Source organism: Lissotriton vulgaris, chromosome 7, assembly GCF_964263255.1.
Source record: "Lissotriton vulgaris chromosome 7, aLisVul1.2, whole genome shotgun sequence".
In the NCBI taxonomy this organism is placed as follows: domain Eukaryota; kingdom Metazoa; phylum Chordata; class Amphibia; order Caudata; family Salamandridae; genus Lissotriton; species Lissotriton vulgaris.
The window spans coordinates 1,391,315,558-1,391,334,046 of record NC_141695.1 but is presented as its reverse complement, the minus strand read 5'-3'; the positions used below and the strand labels follow the sequence as shown (position 1 = coordinate 1,391,334,046).

General features: G+C 45.2%; 7 non-coding genes across 7 annotated transcripts; 3 read left to right on the top strand and 4 right to left on the bottom strand.

Moving 5' to 3' along the window:
* Positions 1-184: 184 nt before the first annotated feature.
* On the bottom strand, positions 185-291 carry LOC147705649 (U6 spliceosomal RNA). The gene has a single exon (XR_015298181.1). It is a non-coding gene; the product is annotated as a U6 spliceosomal RNA (small nuclear RNA).
* Positions 292-13,461: 13,170 nt separating this feature from the next.
* On the bottom strand, positions 13,462-13,568 carry LOC147705648 (U6 spliceosomal RNA). The gene has a single exon (XR_015298269.1). It is a non-coding gene; the product is annotated as a U6 spliceosomal RNA (small nuclear RNA).
* Positions 13,569-14,278: 710 nt separating this feature from the next.
* Positions 14,279-14,351, top strand: TRNAR-ACG (transfer RNA arginine (anticodon ACG)). The gene has a single exon. It is a non-coding gene; the product is annotated as a tRNA-Arg (tRNA).
* A 1,010-nt stretch (positions 14,352-15,361) lies between these two features.
* Positions 15,362-15,468, bottom strand: LOC147705646 (U6 spliceosomal RNA). The gene has a single exon (XR_015298464.1). It is a non-coding gene; the product is annotated as a U6 spliceosomal RNA (small nuclear RNA).
* A 714-nt stretch (positions 15,469-16,182) lies between these two features.
* On the top strand, positions 16,183-16,255 carry TRNAR-ACG (transfer RNA arginine (anticodon ACG)). Its single transcript has one exon. It is a non-coding gene; the product is annotated as a tRNA-Arg (tRNA).
* Positions 16,256-17,265: 1,010 nt separating this feature from the next.
* LOC147705644 (U6 spliceosomal RNA) lies at positions 17,266-17,372 on the bottom strand. The gene has a single exon (XR_015298180.1). It is a non-coding gene; the product is annotated as a U6 spliceosomal RNA (small nuclear RNA).
* A 718-nt stretch (positions 17,373-18,090) lies between these two features.
* Positions 18,091-18,163, top strand: TRNAR-ACG (transfer RNA arginine (anticodon ACG)). Its single transcript has one exon. It is a non-coding gene; the product is annotated as a tRNA-Arg (tRNA).
* The last annotated feature ends 326 nt before the right edge of the window (positions 18,164-18,489 follow it).

Below are 18,489 nucleotides of genomic sequence, written 5' to 3'. Positions count from 1 at the left end.
GTCCTGCAGGCTTCCTTGCTAAATGCAGCTGAACATAGAGCGCACCTTCTTTACTGCAAAGCAAATACATTAAAAATGTTGAGGAGAGACTATTTGAAAAATACATATTACGGGGACAGCACTGGGACCTGCTTTATTTTTTCAATTAGTCTTGAAAACAAAGATTTCTCTCCTAAAAGCTGTTAAAAATATGGAACGCTTCACGAATTTGCGTGTCATCCTTGCGCAGGGGCCATGCTAATCTTCTCTGTATCGTTCCAATTTTAGTATATGTGCTGCCGAAGCGAGCACACTTTATTGATGAACTGACAATGTTTATAAACTCTCTAAATCTACAGTCTCTAGACATAGGGTGGCCTGGCAGAGATGCTCAGATGGCCAATACGCATTCAAATCTGAGCCAATGGTCAAAAATGTATGAAGAGTAGCAATCCATTATTCTTCACTGCATTTGTGGTCCAAGACTAAACACACCGTAAGTATGTAGATTATGCCAGGTTTGCAAAGGCTCCTGGTTCGGGCTACAGACAAGGAGCATTGTGACGTCACGCTGCCTGTGGAACAGTGATATTAAAGGTGAAACAGCTGCACAGTAGGTTAGGTGAAGGGCTCTGAGAGTGGAAAGGCAGCATGCTTGGATCCCTGGACAAGGTGAGCTTATGATAATGTGTCTGAATGTTCGCCTGTGTTGTAATATTAAACCCCTTATTCTTTTAAACGCCTACTTACTAAGGAGTTCTCAAGCTCAGCCCCACACAGACCTGGAACTGATTATGTTAATGCAAACTATTTAAGAAACTGAGCCTGATCTAAAAGATTTCCTTGGATCTAGGACCATTTCGCCTAGCTTTTAGGTGCTTCCTTCTCCTAAAGTCCTTTGTAAAACTTGGGAAAACCTCACAGAACAGACTTCCAGGAGGTCAGATGGGTTTCCTTGTGCCTTCACACACACACACACACTTTCTAGCCCACTTAAGGACAAAAGGATGCGTAAGTCTACATAGGGCCAGTGGCGCAATGGATAATGTGTCTGACTACGGATCAGAAGATTGTAGGTTCGACTCCTATCTGGCTCGGAAGGGTTGTAGGTCCCTGTTTGATTATATTCCTGTGGAATTCTTATTTACCTGTGGTAAATATTTGATTTACCGTCCTAATTTCTATGCAGGTAAGTACTTAATCAATAATAACTCAATCGGAAAGAAAAAGGCAGAGTCTGTGGTGTTAGAGTTCTTAGGGGTTTTATTCCTTAAAAAGGAATGGTCATGACCGGATATCTTGTTCCTGCCACCACTGGGGTGCAGGAAGGGATAGAGCAATATTTTATTGACAATACATAGCTTATATACTTAAGTTACATTATAGAAACCAATACAGTAGGCGTAACAGCTGAGAGAAACAAGATAAAACACACACGTGGTAATGATACGTAATTAGAAGGCGTGAACTAGGCGTGAACATAGAGGTGTGTGCTAGAAACGTCATAAGTAGGCATCATAAAGGGGTGGCAACAAAAAGCAGAATCTTGCAATGTCATTAGAAATCTGAGGCCTGGATGCGCACGCAGCTGCATGACGTGTGATTGACGTGAAACTGGAGGGTGCAGGGGACTTGACATTTACAATGGCGGAAAGAGACAGAAGTCTGGCATGTCAGATCAGCTCGTACCTCTATCATATCTGATATCTGATGTTTGGGAACCATATTATCTGGGCGGAAAAGGTCTCTGGGGCAGAAGCTATTCTATACTGACTGTGAGTGCGTGTATAAGCGTCTAAGTGTCTGCATGAGATGCGAGGGGCATGGGCCTGCCATGGTAACAGAGGCTATGAATTACTTGCACGGAGACAGTAAGGCCGGGCCCTTCGCTCTGCAGCTGGGGGGATGTTTACTTAAACTAGTAGGCAGGAATGCATTTTCAGAGAGCGGAACAGATAACTCGAAGGTTGAATTCAGTCTTGGCAGGCAGCAGGCTAAGCTAAACGCGGTGAGCCGCGCAGGGAGTAAGGCAGAGGTCACGGGTACAGAGACAGCCTGGGCTGAGGCTTTCAGAGTCAGAAAGCGGAAAAAGGCTCGATGGCAGAATTCAGGGCCTGCTTCGCCAGAGCTGCAAAACGTGTAAAGTACACCACAAAAAGACGTTGGCATGGCATACTTAGGAACGGACTATTCAACCCATTCTGGGTGGGTCTGAAAGAGGACATGTTAACGTTGGCCGCAAATGTATTTGCGTCTTCATAGCTGGCACAGGAGGGAAGTTACATGCACTTTAAGCTAGTACATGGAGACGGTGGGGTACACGATAGGGAACATAACTTGACCAAAAATTTATATTTCCTCATTCCCTCCCCATTCCCTACGGACCCTTCATGATATATCGATCCTCATGAATCGATCAGTCTGTTCTTGTAACATCATTTGCTCGTCTTTCTTCCTTTGTCGGTTTGAGAGAAAACTGGAATGTTCAATGCACGATGTGGCGCACAGTCCACAAATCGCTGGCCCACACTGTAGGCACAGGCAACAACTGAATACTATGACAAGGGCAATGCTTAGGAAGGATAGGATCTTCCATCCCCAAGCGGTTAACGTTGTCCAGAACCAGCCGGACCAAGTCCAGGTGCCTGGATTCTGATGTATCGAACTTGCAATCTTATGAAGACGTGTAATAGCTTTGTAGACAGTTGGCGCGTTTTCTGGAATGAAAACACAGCAACTTGACCCGATGACCTTACAGGCTCCACCTCTATCTGCCAAGATGACGTCAATAACAAGACGATTCTGAAGAACAACAATCCTCATAGCAGACTGTTCCTCTGTTAAGTTACCTAGAGCGGAGGCAGTTTCATTTACTACTGCTTCGAGTGTTCTGGTTAATCTACGTATTAATTTACTGTTTTGGACGGGGCCTGTGAAGAAAAAGAATCCCTTATTGAAATCTGTGTATTGCTCCCATGCCGTTTCGGTATAGTCGACAATCGGGAGATTTCTTCTGAGTCTACTCTTTACTAGATTTGTATTTCTGTGATAATCAGGAGGGGCTAGGAAAACAGGTGGCAGAAGGAAGGCAATGTAACAGGTGCCATCCCAATCTGGAGGTAAGCGTATGTATGCGGTATGGCCACAAACAAAATAGGAATGACGAGTAGCTCTAAAGGAGGACTTGCCATGATCACTGAATTCGACCACGGTAGTACATTTACTATGACCTAAGTGTACTGAACCCTTCTTTCTGACACATAAGTCACCTGTGACTGGTAGTACTGACATAGCAGGGAGAACTGGTGCGGCTTCGGATTCAACAGTGAGAATCATAAGGTTAATTGTATAATTACCTAATCCATATACTTCATTTTCTAGATCAGTTCCTACTCTAGTGGGGAGTCCCTTTTTGTCAGGGTAACAGGCATTAAGCAGAACTAAGTTCAAGTTTCCCCAAACCCAGCTCCCTTTAAAAACAGCGACATCAGGATCTAAGGAATTAATTATTCTAAACCATGCACCACAGGAGCCATTATGAGTGAACGGGTACGGAAAGAGGGGCAGAACTCCCTTATATTTCTGGTAGGGAGGGAGTCGGCCACATATCCAACAGTTTGTAGCATTGTTAGTCTGATGGGAATGGTGTAACATACTAATGAATGTGTTGTTGCGCAGCGCGAGTCTGTAAGAAAGTTCGTGGGGAGGTAATTCACTAAAAGAATGTTCAGCAGAAACATTGAAAGCAGATTGTTCACGTTTGAAGATAGGGTAGTATATGGGAAGCAATATGCTAGCAACAATAATCAGGAGACTTAAAGAGAACATAATCAATAAAGTCACTATACAGTGACTACGGAGTGATTTGCAATATGCACGTTTCTTGAATTGTCTCTCTCTCTCTCTATCTCGATCTAGGGGATACATGTCAGAAACTATTTAACCGATTCACCTAGGGGAGGACTTAAACAATTAAACTGTCTGACTTGCTAGATCGAAGTTTCAGTCTGTACTCCTCTTGGGGAGTTTTCTCTCGTTCGGGAACCTTAAAGTCACTAGGTTCGATACAGTCTTTGGAGGGGGTGGACGAGTCTGGGTCTGGTTTCAGTTCGTTGCACTTTTTAATATGACTCGTATGGATCCACCCCTTTCTGCCTTCCACCTTGATCGCGGTCTTCGTAGTGAGAAGGACGGTCTTCGGCTCTTTCCAGCGGGGCTCCAGCGGACTTTTCCTGTCGAAGTTCCTAATTAGGACAATGTCCCCTGGTCGGACATCGTGTGGCTTTACATCAGTGTTGTCAGAGAAGGCTGCAGCAACCTGTGAACGACATGATTGGAGTGCAGACATCAAGGAGGCAAGGTAATCTGTCAGCATATTACAATCGACATCAGTAATTTTCTTAGGCATGGGCGTCCCCCACATATTCGGTGGTCTACCAAAGACCACTTCGTACGGGGATAGTCCTGATCTCGAATGGGCAACCATTCTCATGTAGAATAATGCAACTGGCAGGGCGACTATCCAGTCGACCCCTTTCTCTTTACAAACTTTGGCAAGGCGGGTCTTTAGTGTCTGATTATGCCTTTCTACAAGGCCTGCGGCTTCGGGATGTCGGACACAATGGAATCTCCACTGATATCCTAACAGAAGGGAAACATGCCTCATAAGTTCGGATGAGAACGGCTGTCCGTTATCTGAGTACACGACACGAGGCAAGCCGTACCGTGGGAAGAATTCTCGAACCAGCTGCCTGGCAGTGGTCGGGGCATTGTAATCTGGGACTGGATATGCTTCGGTCCAACGGGAAAGTGCACAAACAACTACGAGGACATATTTGAATCCTCGACAACGGTCCATCTGGATATAATCCATCTGGAGGACTTCAAAAGGGTGATCGGGAGGATGGAATCCACCTTGCTCTACAGGAACGCTTTTACTGGGATTGAACTGACAACAGATCATGCAAGTACGCACTTTCTGTTTTGCTGCTGCTCGTAAGTGTTTGTTGTACCAGAGATTCTGTAAACTGTCTAACATAGCTTTCTCTCCTAGATGTGCTGGACTATGTGCTGTATTTATCATGATTTGAACCATTGAGTCGGGGAGAAACCATGTAGATTTTCCCTTCGTGACCCATCCTTGATCTGTCTGGATCCCTCCTAGTTCAGTCCATTTCTTTATTTCATCTGAAGTAGCATGTGTCTGGATGTCGATTACATCTAGGGTGGGATCCCGGACTGACATACACTGTGTTGGTACTATTGTCTTTGTCACATCGGTAGTCTGGGTGTGAGTCAATGCTGTATGTTTTGCTGTCTGGTCTGCCAGGTCATTACCCTGGGAAACAGAATCTGTAACTTTAGTATGTGCTTTACACTTCATGACGGATATGCCTGAGGGCAGATGTATTGCTTCTAACAGTGCTTGAATGAGGGGACCGTGTTGGATCTTGGCACCATGAGAGGTCAAGAAACCTCGTTCTTGCCATAACATTCCGAAGTCGTGTACAACTCCGAACGCATAACGGGAATCAGTGTATATGTTAACATTTCTGTTCTTGGCTAGTATACAAGCTCGGGTCAGAGCGATGAGCTCCGCCGCTTGAGCAGACAGTGTGTCAATACGATGTGTTTCTTTAACTTCAGTTTCAGTGGTCACTGCATACGCGGCCACTAATTCTCCTGTACTTGTTCTCATGCATGAACCGTCCACGTAAAGTGTCAGGTCTGGATTTGTCAGTGGGACATCTGTTAAGTCTCGTCGAGGCTTTGTTACTGCATTAATGATCTCTATACAATCATGCGGGGCTGGATCTGTCATAATTGTAGGTAACAATGTTGCGGGATTCAGAATGCTGCAGCGTCTGATTTCTATGTGTGGCTGGAATAGTGTCAATTCATAACCTGTCAGTCGTGCTATAGTCAAGTGCTGAGTCTGAGTTCTGTTTAAAAGAACCTCTACAGAATGTGGAACTTGTACTGTTAATTGATGTCCTAAAACAATTGAGTCGCTCTGTCTGATTGCTAGTGCGGTTGCTGCTACTGACTTCAAGCACGCAGGGAGTGCCTGGGCTACTGAATCCAATGTACTTGAAAAATAAGCGCAAGGCTTATGTGAACCTGCTTGGTCTTGAGTGAGGACAGACAACGCTGTACCATCACGTTCTGTAACAAAAAGTGTGAACGGTTTGCTGTAACATGGTGTCGCTAGAACTGGTGCTTGACATAAAGCTTTCTTTAATTCCTCAAAAGCCTGTGTATGTTCCTGAGTCCAAGGGAGGGCAGTCGAAGTCGCTGCCTCCTGTGTTGTTAACTGAATCAGTGGTTTAGCTAGAAATGCATACTGGGGAATCCATTGTCTGCAGTACGAGGTGAGGCCTATAAAGGCCCTCACTTCCTTTTGTGTCTGGGGTTGTGGCATATTTACAATTAACCGAATGCGATCGGGAGTGAGCTGTCTCCCCACTTTGGACAGCAAGTGACCCAAGTACACAACTTGCTGAACACAGAATTGTAGCTTCGAAGGAGACACCTTGTGTCCCTTGTTGGCCAGAAAATGTAAAACTGTCAGTGATGCTTGTTCACATTCGGGCTCACTTCGTGCGGTGATCAGCAGATCATCGACGTATTGCAGTAAGGCAGTGTTAACTGGCATTATGATACAATCAAGTTGTCTTTTCAGTGCTTGGCTATAGATGCTGGGGCTTTCTGTGAATCCTTGAGGTGCGCATGAAAATTTGAAACTTCGTCCATTTAAACTGAATCCGAAGAGATATTGGCTCTCTGGGTCAATAGGTACACTGAAGAAGGCGTTTTTTGAGGTCAATCACAGTAAAGAACGCTGCTTCTGAATCAATAGCAGTCAATAGGGAAGAGATGTCGGGAACCACAGGGTACTGTGGAACAATACATTTATTCAGTTCTCTTAAATCAATCACCAGCCGATATACTGGCGGTGCATTGGGATCAGTACGTTTAAGAATCGGAATGATAGGGGAATTACAGATATTGGAGTCGGTCTCTACAACCACTCCTTGGGCAATGAGCTCTTCAATGATTTCCAGTAAAGCCACTACAGCATCGGGTGGTAACTTGTATTGTCTGATTCTGGGTAGAACAACACCTGGTTTGAGTGTAACACGGTATGGTGTAATGTGCATACAACCTACGTCAGTTGGGCCTTTTGCCCATAAGTGATCCGGTACGTTTTTCAATCTGACATCAAACTCTCGTAATACATAATGACCCTTAAAGTCTCTCAAGAAAAGTCTAACTCCTTCCGGAGAACAACAGATCACAGCTCCTAGAGCCTTCGATGTTTTTATTCCTAACAGATTTTCTGGACAAGATTTCGTAAGTAACAAGTCTGTAACACGTGATAATGGACCCACAGCCAGGGGGACGGGTTTCGATACCTCATTTACAATAGGCTGTCCTGAAAAACCAAGGGAAACATTCTGTGAGCCTGAGAGGGGTGCCCCTGGGACTTCATCATGGCTGATTGTGGTGCGACTTGCCCCTGTGTCAATTAAAAACTTTCTGTCTTTTCCCAATACTTGACTGTGTACATAAGGACCCTCTTGATCTACAGGAATTTCAATAAGAGGCAAGCCACCCTCCCTCTCTAGGCTGTTTCATGTGTATCGAGGATAATCGGGGTAATCAGATTGGGCATACTGGTACATCTGCTGCGAGACTTGCTGAGTCGCGGCAATGGGCTGTGGCTGTGACTGTGACTGTCTCTGTGGTACCGCTACTGTCTGTGCTGCATGTGGTGAAACATGCATAGGCTGTGTATTCTGCGAAGTCTGTTGCTGAGTCTGATTTTGTCTAGGTGGATGCGGTCTTTCTTTAGTTTTACCTGTCGATATATTATGTTTCAGGACTGGGCATTCATGTACGTAGTGACCTGGCTGCTTGCAATAATTGCATGTCCCTTTAACGGGAGCTGCGGTGTGACCTGTCTGGGTCGTACCCTTTCTCTGACCGTCGGCTGGAACCGACTGGGCCACTAACATTTTCATTTTCGTGTCTTTCATACGTTTCTGTTCCTGATCCTGTTCTTCTCTAATTCTGTTCTGATGATATTGTAACATCTGTAACATCTGGGATGGCGTATTTGCTTGCCAAGTACTTTCAACTTTGTACACGCGGTTCTTAACTAATGGCAGGGAATTCTCGACTAATTTTGATACAAAAAGATGCGGGTACGACTCGCTACTCGGCTTAAGGCCACTATTGATAATAAAACATTTCTCGAATCTTGAATAGAAGTCACTAGTATCTTCATCGTGTTTCTGTTTACAGGCCGAAATTGCGTCCCAGTCTTCTTTTCTAGTTGTCAGTAATCTTGGCAGAACCTGTACTATTAAACCTGGTAATGCTTTAGTTTTCTCCCCAAGGCCTAGACCAGGGGTACGAAGTTTCTCCTCGTCCTCTATTTCTGTCCACACAATCTTTTTATCTCCCACCTCCCATTCTCTTTCCTTCAGCTTCTCGTAGATGCCCGTGGGCAGCAGTACCTTTAACATTTTCATAATATCTTCATATGTGTAATCTCCCATCAGTAACATGTCTTTAAGTTCTCTGTGAAAACCTGCAGGGTCTTTATCGTGACACGGTACTAGTTTCTTCATTTCCAATAGTTCTAACTTGGTCAGAGGTGTGTGTACATACACACGTTTCAGGGCGTTATCAGTACCCATGACTGGGTGTACTTCTCGTAAGGGGTTCTGACTTTCAATGCCATGCAGACGCTCCATATGATACATTTTTCTTTCTGGGGGCGGAGCGGGAACGTATTCGGAGCTTAAGAACGTGTTATATCTGTGCCGTTGTTCTAGAATTATTTGAATTAACTTGGTACTTAGGCCTCTCCATCTATCCATGAGTAGTGCTTCTAATGTATCGTGTAAGGGACCTGGGTCAGAATGTTGATGTCTGAATAACGTGAGGAGGTGCTGAATCATGTATACACCTGCTAATTTCTGCTCGTCTGGGGAAAGGTTCAGGAATGTCTGCGCTACTGTGTCATCATTGTATATGTTCGGATTGTCAGCCCATAGTACAGCTGACCGGGCTAGTTCTTGTTCATCCATAGAATTTAGTACATGGTACCCCATTCGTTCTCGAAGCATTTTATCAGTCTCTTGAAACTGATGTTCAGGAGAATTCGGTTTTGTTATGCCAGAGAGGAAGACTCTCTTGCTTTCTGGACGAATGCCCTTCCTAAGATAAGTTCCTTTACCTACATACGCTATCATGTCTGTAGTCTTTTCTGGTTCTCCAGATCCTTCCTCCTCCTCAGAGGAAGCTCCTTCTTTCTCATTTTCGTGTACTTCTATTACTGCTCTTCTTATTTTCCTGTACATACTGGCTATGCAATTCTGTTTATCATGCTTTCCTTCGGCTATATTTTGACCCCACTTTGTTAGGGCATCCATTTCATCCTGTTCTGTCTCAGGCCTGTCTCGTTCTCTTATTATACAATTTATGAAAAAACGCAGTATATATGCTTGAGTGTCGACTTTCTGATGTGCCATGGCTCCCTTAATACTTTCAGGGTTTTCCCCAGTCCGGACAAAATGATATATCCTATCTAGGTGCTCTTTCATTCCTGCGAATAACACTAGGTAATCTGTAGCTTGTCGTAAACGTAGCGATGCCATCAACATCCTATCGTCTTTACCGGGTACTGGATCGTATCTGCAAACTTGAAGCGGTTCTTTGAGTATGTCGAAACGGGGTGATTGGAATGTAAAGGGCTTCTGCATGTCCCTAAGGTTTAATCTGTGTGTTGCTGGCGGGGTCTGGTAACCCCCGGTCGCACCTCCTGAGGCGGAGGCTTGAGCATTATCTCTCTGTGGAGTCTGTATCTGTACTTGAACTTGTCTTTTAGTAGGATCAGGTGCAAACGGATTCGGTATCTTAACCTTAGGTGAGGGGAGTGGTGGAGGTGGAGGAACGACAGGCTGTCGGTCGGGGGGAACTTGTTGCGGTAGTGGCAAAATACGATCTTGGGGCGGGTTGCCAGCTCCGTCACCGTCAGTAGGCGGGACGCGGGCAGGTGGATTGGTGTAAGCGGGTGCTACATCATTTAGATAGGAATTCAGAAAGATGTCTTTAGTAGTCCTGTGTTTTACTTTAATTGGAACCAATGGTGGTGGCAGATTTTTCGGCATTTCTGAAGTGGCCTCAGGCGTACCTTCGGCTACTAAGTACATACCGTTTACAAGATTGTTTCGTGCGCGGTCTACTTGTTCTGATTTTACTCGAATCCCTTCAGTAACTAATTCGTTTTCTCGGGCTTTATCTGATTCTTCTCTATGTCTGTCTTCTCTACGGAGTGCTTTTTCAGCACGCTTATGTGATTCTTTACGCCAGAATTCTATGGCGTCTTTCTGAGATTGTCTGGCTTTCTTTTTCCATAATGCTTCTTCTACCTTCATGATGCACTCGGCATCCCATGTTCCGGTAACAGGCCATCTGTGTCTTTCGTCTAGATGCTTAGTATAATCGGCCCATAAATCTAGATACAATATGGCGTCTATGCCATGTTTCTGATACATGAAGTTTCCAGGAGTGTCCCTAGGGGGGATAGGAATTTCTTCCTCTAGTATCCCTTTTCTAGTTCCTATCTGTTTTAGCTTATTGAAAAACGGCATCTTGTTTAGTTAGTACTGAATGCTCAATCCTAGCTGTTTAATTCTGACTCTGAACACAATTAGTTACACCAGAACACAATAATGCACATTAGAAACAGTCACTCATACCACGACATTAAACACATAGAAAGGACATTTGAAACATATATGACTACCCCCTATACCGGATGTACTGCTAAACAGCACAGATACACTGCTGAGAACAGTGCAAGAACTAGGATAACTGATATACTGCTAAACAGTACAGATACACTGTCTAAAACAGTGCAGACCGAATTTGTGTACCCAAACCCGTCTAGATACGTCCCAGCAATAGTACTCACCGGGAAGCACGGAAAACTCGACTGGACTGGACCGGACTCGACTCGACTCGACACGTTGATACTTCGGAAAACTGGTGGGCCTCTTGACACCTCGGACCTTGCTTCTTTCGACTAGGCTCTGGTCGGGATCCTCCGCGCTCCTCACCGCCTCGTCTGGGTGCTGATTGCAGTCTTCGTCGCCTCCGTGGGCCAGAGGGAGATACAGGAAATCCTGCCAGTACGCGTAGTTTCCGTCTAACTGATGGCAGGGGACAGAGCTTGCAACGCACCAACCGGCGCGTGAGGTGGGGGAGGGGTTCCTATTCGGGCGCCAAAATAATGTGGTAAATATTTGATTTACCGTCCTAATTTCTATGCAGGTAAGTACTTAATCAATAATAACTCAATCGGAAAGAAAAAGGCAGAGTCCGTGGTGTTAGAGTTCTTAGGGGTTTTATTCCTTAAAAAGGAATGGTCATGACCGGATATCTTGTTCCTGCCACCACTGGGGTGCAGGAAGGGATAGAGCAATATTTTATTGACAATACATAGCTTATATACTTAAGTTACATTATAGAAACCAATACAGTAGGCGTAACAGCTGAGAGAAACAAGATAAAACACACACGTGGTAATGATACGTAATTAGAAGGCGTGAACTAGGCGTGAACATAGAGGTGTGTGCTAGAAACGTCATAAGTAGGCATCATAAAGGGGTGGCAACAAAAAGCAGAATCTTGCAATGTCAGCAGAAATCTGAGGCCTGGATGCGCACGCAGCTGCATGACGTGTGATTGACGTGAAACTGGAGGGTGCAGGGGACTTGACATTTACAATGGCGGAAAGAGACAGAAGTCTGGCATGTCAGATCAGCTCGTACCTCTATCATATCTGATATCTGATGTTTGGGAACCATATTATCTGGGCGGAAAAGGTCTCTGGGGCAGAAGCTATTCTATACTGACTGTGAGTGCGTGTATAAGCGTCTAAGTGTCTGCATGAGATGCGAGGGGCATGGGCCTGCCATGGTAACAGAGGCTATGAATTACTTGCACGGAGACAGTAAGGCCGGGCCCTTCGCTCTGCAGCTGGGGGGATGTTTACTTAAACTAGTAGGCAGGAATGCATTTTCGGAGAGCGGAACAGATAACTCGAAGGTTGAATTCAGTCTTGGCAGGCAGCAGGCTAAGCTAAATGCGGTGAGCCGCGCAGGGAGTAAGGCAGAGGTCACGGGTACAGAGACAGCCTGGGCTGAGGCTTTCAGAGTCAGAAAGCGGAAAAAGGCTCGATGGCAGAATTCAGGGCCTGCTTCGCCAGAGCTGCAAAACGTGTAAAGTACACCACAAAAAGACGTTGGCATGGCATACTTAGGAACGGACTATTCAACCCATTCTGGGTGGGTCTGAAAGAGGACATGTTAACGTTGGCCGCAAATGTATTTGCGTCTTCATAGCTGGCACAGGAGGGAAGTTACATGCACTTTAAGCTAGTACATGGAGACGGTGGGGTACACGATAGGGAACATAACTTGACCAAAAATTTATATTTCCTCATACCTCAGACTTGTTGTAGGTTCAATATTCTCCAGCAGGACTCATCCAGCAGTTGTTCCACAGGTAGAGCGCAAGTAATAGGACCACGGCTAGTTAAACGTTTCCCATTTGCTGCTGGACTCTATGTGATGGCCGTCACGTGGTGTGCTGCTTTTGTATTTCAACATGGGTCCCTGATACTCTTAATTGCGAAAAAGCTTGTTGACAAAAGTGTGTGTGCGCGAAGGTCTGTGGACGTAGGCAGGTGTGTGCACTTGAATGCTTACCCATTTACATGAGTGAGAGGAACAAACCAACTCCATGTGGGCTGCAGGCTTACAACTGGTAGCCCCAGTAGCCAGGCAGAACCACAGGTAAGGAGAGAGAGAAAGTTGGTCTATTATTAGAGAAGGACCATAAGCATCTTGCACTGCTACCTTCTTCCCCTCTCGACCACGATCGGCCAAGACCTCTCTATTAGGGTAGAGGGTGAACATTTCTTGGACCTCAGAAACTGAGGGATGTAGACCCAATATGTCCTCCAAGCGCCTAGAGACCTGGTGCCCAATCTGGCATGGTGTTTTTCAGCTTACCCGACCAATCCGGTTGCAAGGTGGACTTTAACAATACTGCTAAAAAGGCACTCCCAGGCATCCCTGAGGCCTTCATTTGCATAGGCCCTGCCCTTCTCTTTGTCCTGCTTCCCACAAAGCAACACAACACTGCAGCAGTATAGATTTGGGGGTGGTGAAGAATAATGACAGTGAGGCTAAAAAAGAGAAAGAAAAGTCCCAGAAGTCCTGCAGGCTTCCTTGCTAAATGCAGCTGAACATAGAGCGCACCTTCTTTACTGCAAAGCAAATACATTAAAAATGTTGAGGAGAGACTAATTGAAAAATACATATTACGGGGACAGCACTGGGACCTGCTTTATTTTTTCAATTAGTCTTGAAAACAAAAAAGATTTCTCTCCTAAAAGCTGTTAAAAATATGGAACGCTTCACAAATTTGCGTGTCATCCTTGCGCAGGGGCCATGCTAATCTTCTCTGTATCGTTCCAATTTTAGTATATGTGCTGCCGAAGCGAGCACACTTTATTGATGAACTGACAATGTTTATAAACTCTCTAAATCTATAGTCTCTAGACATAGGGTGGCCTGGCAGAGATGCTCAGATGGCCAATACGCATTCAAATCTGAGCCAATGGTCAAAAATGTATGAAGAGTAGCAATCCATTATTCTTCACTGCATTTGTGGTCCAAGACTAAACACACCGTAAGTATGTAGATTATGCCAGGTTTGCAAAGGCTCCTGGTTCGGGCTACAGACAAGGAGCATTGTGACGTCACGCTGCCTGTGGAACAGTGATATTAAAGGTGAAACAGCTGCACAGTAGGTTAGGTGAAGGGCTCTGAGAGTGGAAAGGCAGCATGCTTGGATCCCTGGACAAGGTGAGCTTATGATAATGTGTCTGAATGTTCGCCTGTGTTGTAATATTAAACCCCTTATTCTTTTAAACGCCTACTTACTAAGGAGTTCTCAAGCTCAGCCCCACACAGACCTGGAACTGATTATGTTAATGCAAACTATTTAAGAAACTGAGCCTGATCTAAAAGATTTCCTTGGATCTAGGACCATTTCGCCTAGCTTTTAGGTGCTTCCTTCTCCTAAAGTCCTTTGTAAAACTTGGGAAAACCTCACAGAACAGACTTCCAGGAGGTCAGATGGGTTTCCTTGTGCCTTCACACACACACACACTTTCTAGCCCACTTAAGGACAAAATGATGCGTAAGTCTACATAGGGCCAGTGGCGCAATGGATAACGCGTCTGACTACGGATCAGAAGATTGTAGGTTCGACTCCTATCTGGCTCGGAAGGGTTGTAGGTCCCTGTTTGATTATAGTCCTGTGGAATTCTTATTTACCTCAGACTTGTTGTAGGTTCAATATTCTCCAGCAGGACTCATCCAGCAGTTGTTCCACGGTAGAGCGCAAGTAATAGGACCACAGCTAGTTAAACGTTTCCCATTTGCTGCTGGACTCTATGTGATGGCCGTCACGTGGTGTGCTGCTTTTGTATTTCAACATGGGTCCCTGATACTCTTAATTGCGAAAAAGCTTGTTGACAAAAGTGTGTGTGCGCGAGGGTCTGTGGACGTAGGCAGGTGTGTGCACTTGAATGCTTACCCATTTACATGTGTGAGAGGAACAAACCAACTCCCTGTGGGCTGCAGGCTTACAACTGGTAGCCCCAGTAGCCAGGCAGAACCACAGGTAAGGAGAGAGAGAAAGTTGGTCTATTATTAGAGAAGGACCATAAGCATCTTGCACTGCTACCTTCTTCCCCACTCGGCCACGATCGGCCAAGACCTCTCTATTAGGGTAGAGGGTGAACATTTCTTGGACCTCAGAAACTGAGGGATGTAGACCCAATATGTCCTCCAAGCGCCTAGAGACCTGGTGCCCAATCTGGCATGGTGTTTTTCAGCTTACCCGACCAATCCGGTTGCAAGGTGGACTTTAACAATACTGCTAAAAAGGCACTCCCAGACATCCCTGAGGCCTTCATTTGCATAGGGCCTGCTCTTCTCTTTGTCCTGCTTCCCACAAAGCAACACAACACTGCAGCAGTATAGATTTGGGGGTGGTGAAGAATAATGACAGTGAGGCTAAAAAAGAGAAAGAAAAGTCCCAGAAGTCCTGCAGGCTTCCTTGCTAAATGCAGCTGAACATAGAGCGCACCTTCTTTACTGCAAAGCAAATACATTAAAAATGTTGAGGAGAGACTAATTGAAAAATACATATTACGGGAACAGCACTGGGACCTGCTTTATTTTTTCAATTAGTCTTGAAAACAAAAAAGATTTCTCTCCTAAAAGCTGTTAAAAATATGGAACGCTTCACGAATTTGCGTGTCATCCTTGCGCAGGGGCCATGCTAATCTTCTCTGTATCGTTCCAATGTTAGTATATGTGCTGCCCAAGCGAGCAAACTTTATTGATGAACTGACAATGTTTATAAACTCTCTAAATCTACAGTCTCTAGACATCGGGTGGCCTGGCAGAGATGCTCAGATGGCCAATACGCATTCAAACCTGAGCCAATGGTCAAAAATGTATGAAGAGTAGCAATCCATTATTCTTCACTGCATTTGTGGTCCAAGACTAAACACACCGTAAGTATGTAGATTATGCCAGGTTTGCAAAGGCTCCTGGTTCGGGCTACAGACAAGGAGCATTGTGACGTCCCGCTGCCTGTGGAACAGTGATATTAAAGGTGAAACAGCTGCACAGTAGGTTAGGTGAAGGGCTCTGAGAGTGGAAAGGCAGCATGCTTGGATCCCTGGACAAGGTGAGCTTATGATAATGTGTCTGAATGTTCGCATGTGTTGTAATATTAAACCCCTTATTCTTTTAAACGCCTACTTACTAAGGAGTTCTCAAGCTCAGCCCCACACAGACCTGGAACTGATTATGTTAATGCAAACTATTTAAGAAACTGAGCCTGATCTAAAAGATTTCCTTGGATCTAGGACCATTTCGCCTAGCTTTTAGGTGCTTCCTTCTCCTAAAGTCCTTTGTAAAACTTGGGAAAACCTCACAGAACAGACTTCCAGGAGGTCAGATGGGTTTCCTTGTGCCTTCACACACACACACACACACTTTCTAGCCCACTTAAGGACAAAAGGATGCGTAAGTCTACATAGGGCCAGTGGCGCAATGGATAACGCGTCTGACTACGGATCAGAAGATTGTAGGTTCGACTCCTATCTGGCTCGGAAGGGTTGTAGGTCCCTGTTTGATTATATTCCTGTGGAATTCTTATTTACCTCAGACTTGTTGTAGGTTCAATATTCTCCAGCAGGACTCATCCAGCAGTTGTTCCACGGTAGAGCGCAAGTAATAGGACCACGGCTAGTTAAACGTTTCCCTTTTGCTGCTGGACTCTATGTGATGGCCGTCACGTGGTGTGCTGCTTTTGTATTTCAACATGGGTCCCTGATACTCTTAATTGCGAAAAAGCTTGTTGACAAAAGTGTGTGTGCGCGAGGGTCTGTGGACGTAGGCAGGTGTGTGCACTTGAATGCTTACCCATTTACATGTGTGAGAGGAACAAACCAACTCCCTGTGGGCTGCAGGCTTACAACTGGTAGCCCCAGTAGCCAGGCAGAACCACAGGTAAAGAGAGAGAGAAAGTTGGTCTATTATTAGAGAAGGACCATAAGCATCTTGCACTGCTACCTTCTTCCCCTCTCAGCCACGATCGGCCAAGACCTCTCTATTAGGGTAGAGGGTGAACATTTCTTGGACCTCAGAAACTGAGGGATGTAGACCCAATATGTCCTCCAAGCGCCTAGAGACCTGGTGCCCAATCTGGCATGGTGTTTTTCAGCTTACCCGACCAATCCGGTTGCAAGGTGGACTTTAACAATACTGCTAAAAAGGCACTCCCAGGCATCCCTGAGGCCTTCATTTGCATAGGCCCTGCCCTTCTCTTTGTCCTGCTTCCCACAAAGCAACACAACACTGCAGCAGTATAGATTTGGGGGTGGTGAAGAATAATGACAGTGAGGCTAAAAAAGAGAAAGAAAAGTCCCAGAAGTCCTGCAGGCTTCCTTGCTAAATGCAGCTGAACATAGAGCGCACCTTCTTTACTGCAAAGCAAATACATTAAAAATGTTGAGGAGAGACTAATTGAAAAATACATATTACGGGGACAGCACTGGGACCTGCTTTATTTTTTCAATTAGTCTTGAAAACAAAAAAGATTTCTCTCCTAAAAGCTGTTAAAAATATGGAACGCTTCACGAATTTGCGTGTCATCCTTGCGCAGGGGCCATGCTAATCTTCTCTGTATCGTTCCAATTTTAGTATATGTGCTGCCGAAGCGAGCACACTTTATTGATGAACTGACAATGTTTATAAACTCTCTAAATCTACAGTCTCTAGACATAGGGTGGCCTGGCAGAGATGCTCAGATGGCCAGTACGCATTCAAATCTGAGCCAATGGTCAAAAATGTATGAAGAGTAGCAATCCATTATTCTTCACTGCATTTGTGGTCCAAGACTAAACACACCGTAAGTATGTAGATTATGCCAGGTTTGCAAAGGCTCCTTGTTCGGGCTACAGACAAGGAGCATTGTGACGTCACGCTGCCTGTGGAACAGTGATATTAAAGGTGAAGCAGCTGCACAGTAGGTTAGGTGAAGGGCTCTGAGAGTGGAAAGGCAGCATGCTTGGATCCCTGGACAAGGTGAGCTTATGATAATGTGTCTGAATGTTCGCCTGTGTTGTAATATTAAACCCCTTATTCTTTTAAACGCCTACTTACTAAGGAGTTCTCAAGCTCAGCCCCACACAGACCTGGAACTGATTATGTTAATGCAAACTATTTAAGAAACTGAGCCTGATCTAAAAGATTTCCTTGGATCTAGGACCATTTCGCCTAGCTTTTAGGTGCTTCCTTCTCCTAAAGTCCTTTGTAAAACTTGGGAAAACCTCACAGAACAGACTTCCAGGAGGTCAGATGGGTTTCCTTGTGCCTTCACAGACACACACACACACACACTTTCTAGCCCACTTAAGGACAAAAGGATGCGTAAGTCTACATAGGGCCAGTGGCGCAATGGATAACGCGTCTGACTACGGATCAGAAGATTGTAGGTTCGACTCCTATCTGGCTCGGAAGGGTTGTAGGTCCCTGTTTGATTATATTCCTGTGGAATTCTTATTTACCTCAGACTTGTTGTAGGTTCAATATTCTCCAGCAGAACTCATCCAGCAGTTGTTCCACGGTAGAGCGCAAGTAATAGGACCACGGCTAGTTAAACGTTTCCCATTTGCTGCTGGACTCTATGTGATGGCCGTCACGTGGTGTGCTGCTTTTGTATTTCAACATGGGTCCCTGATACTCTTAATTGCGAAAAAGCTTGTTGACAAAAGTGTGTGTGCACGAGGGTCTGTGGACGTAGGCAGGTGTGTGCACTTGAATGCTTACCCATTTACATGTG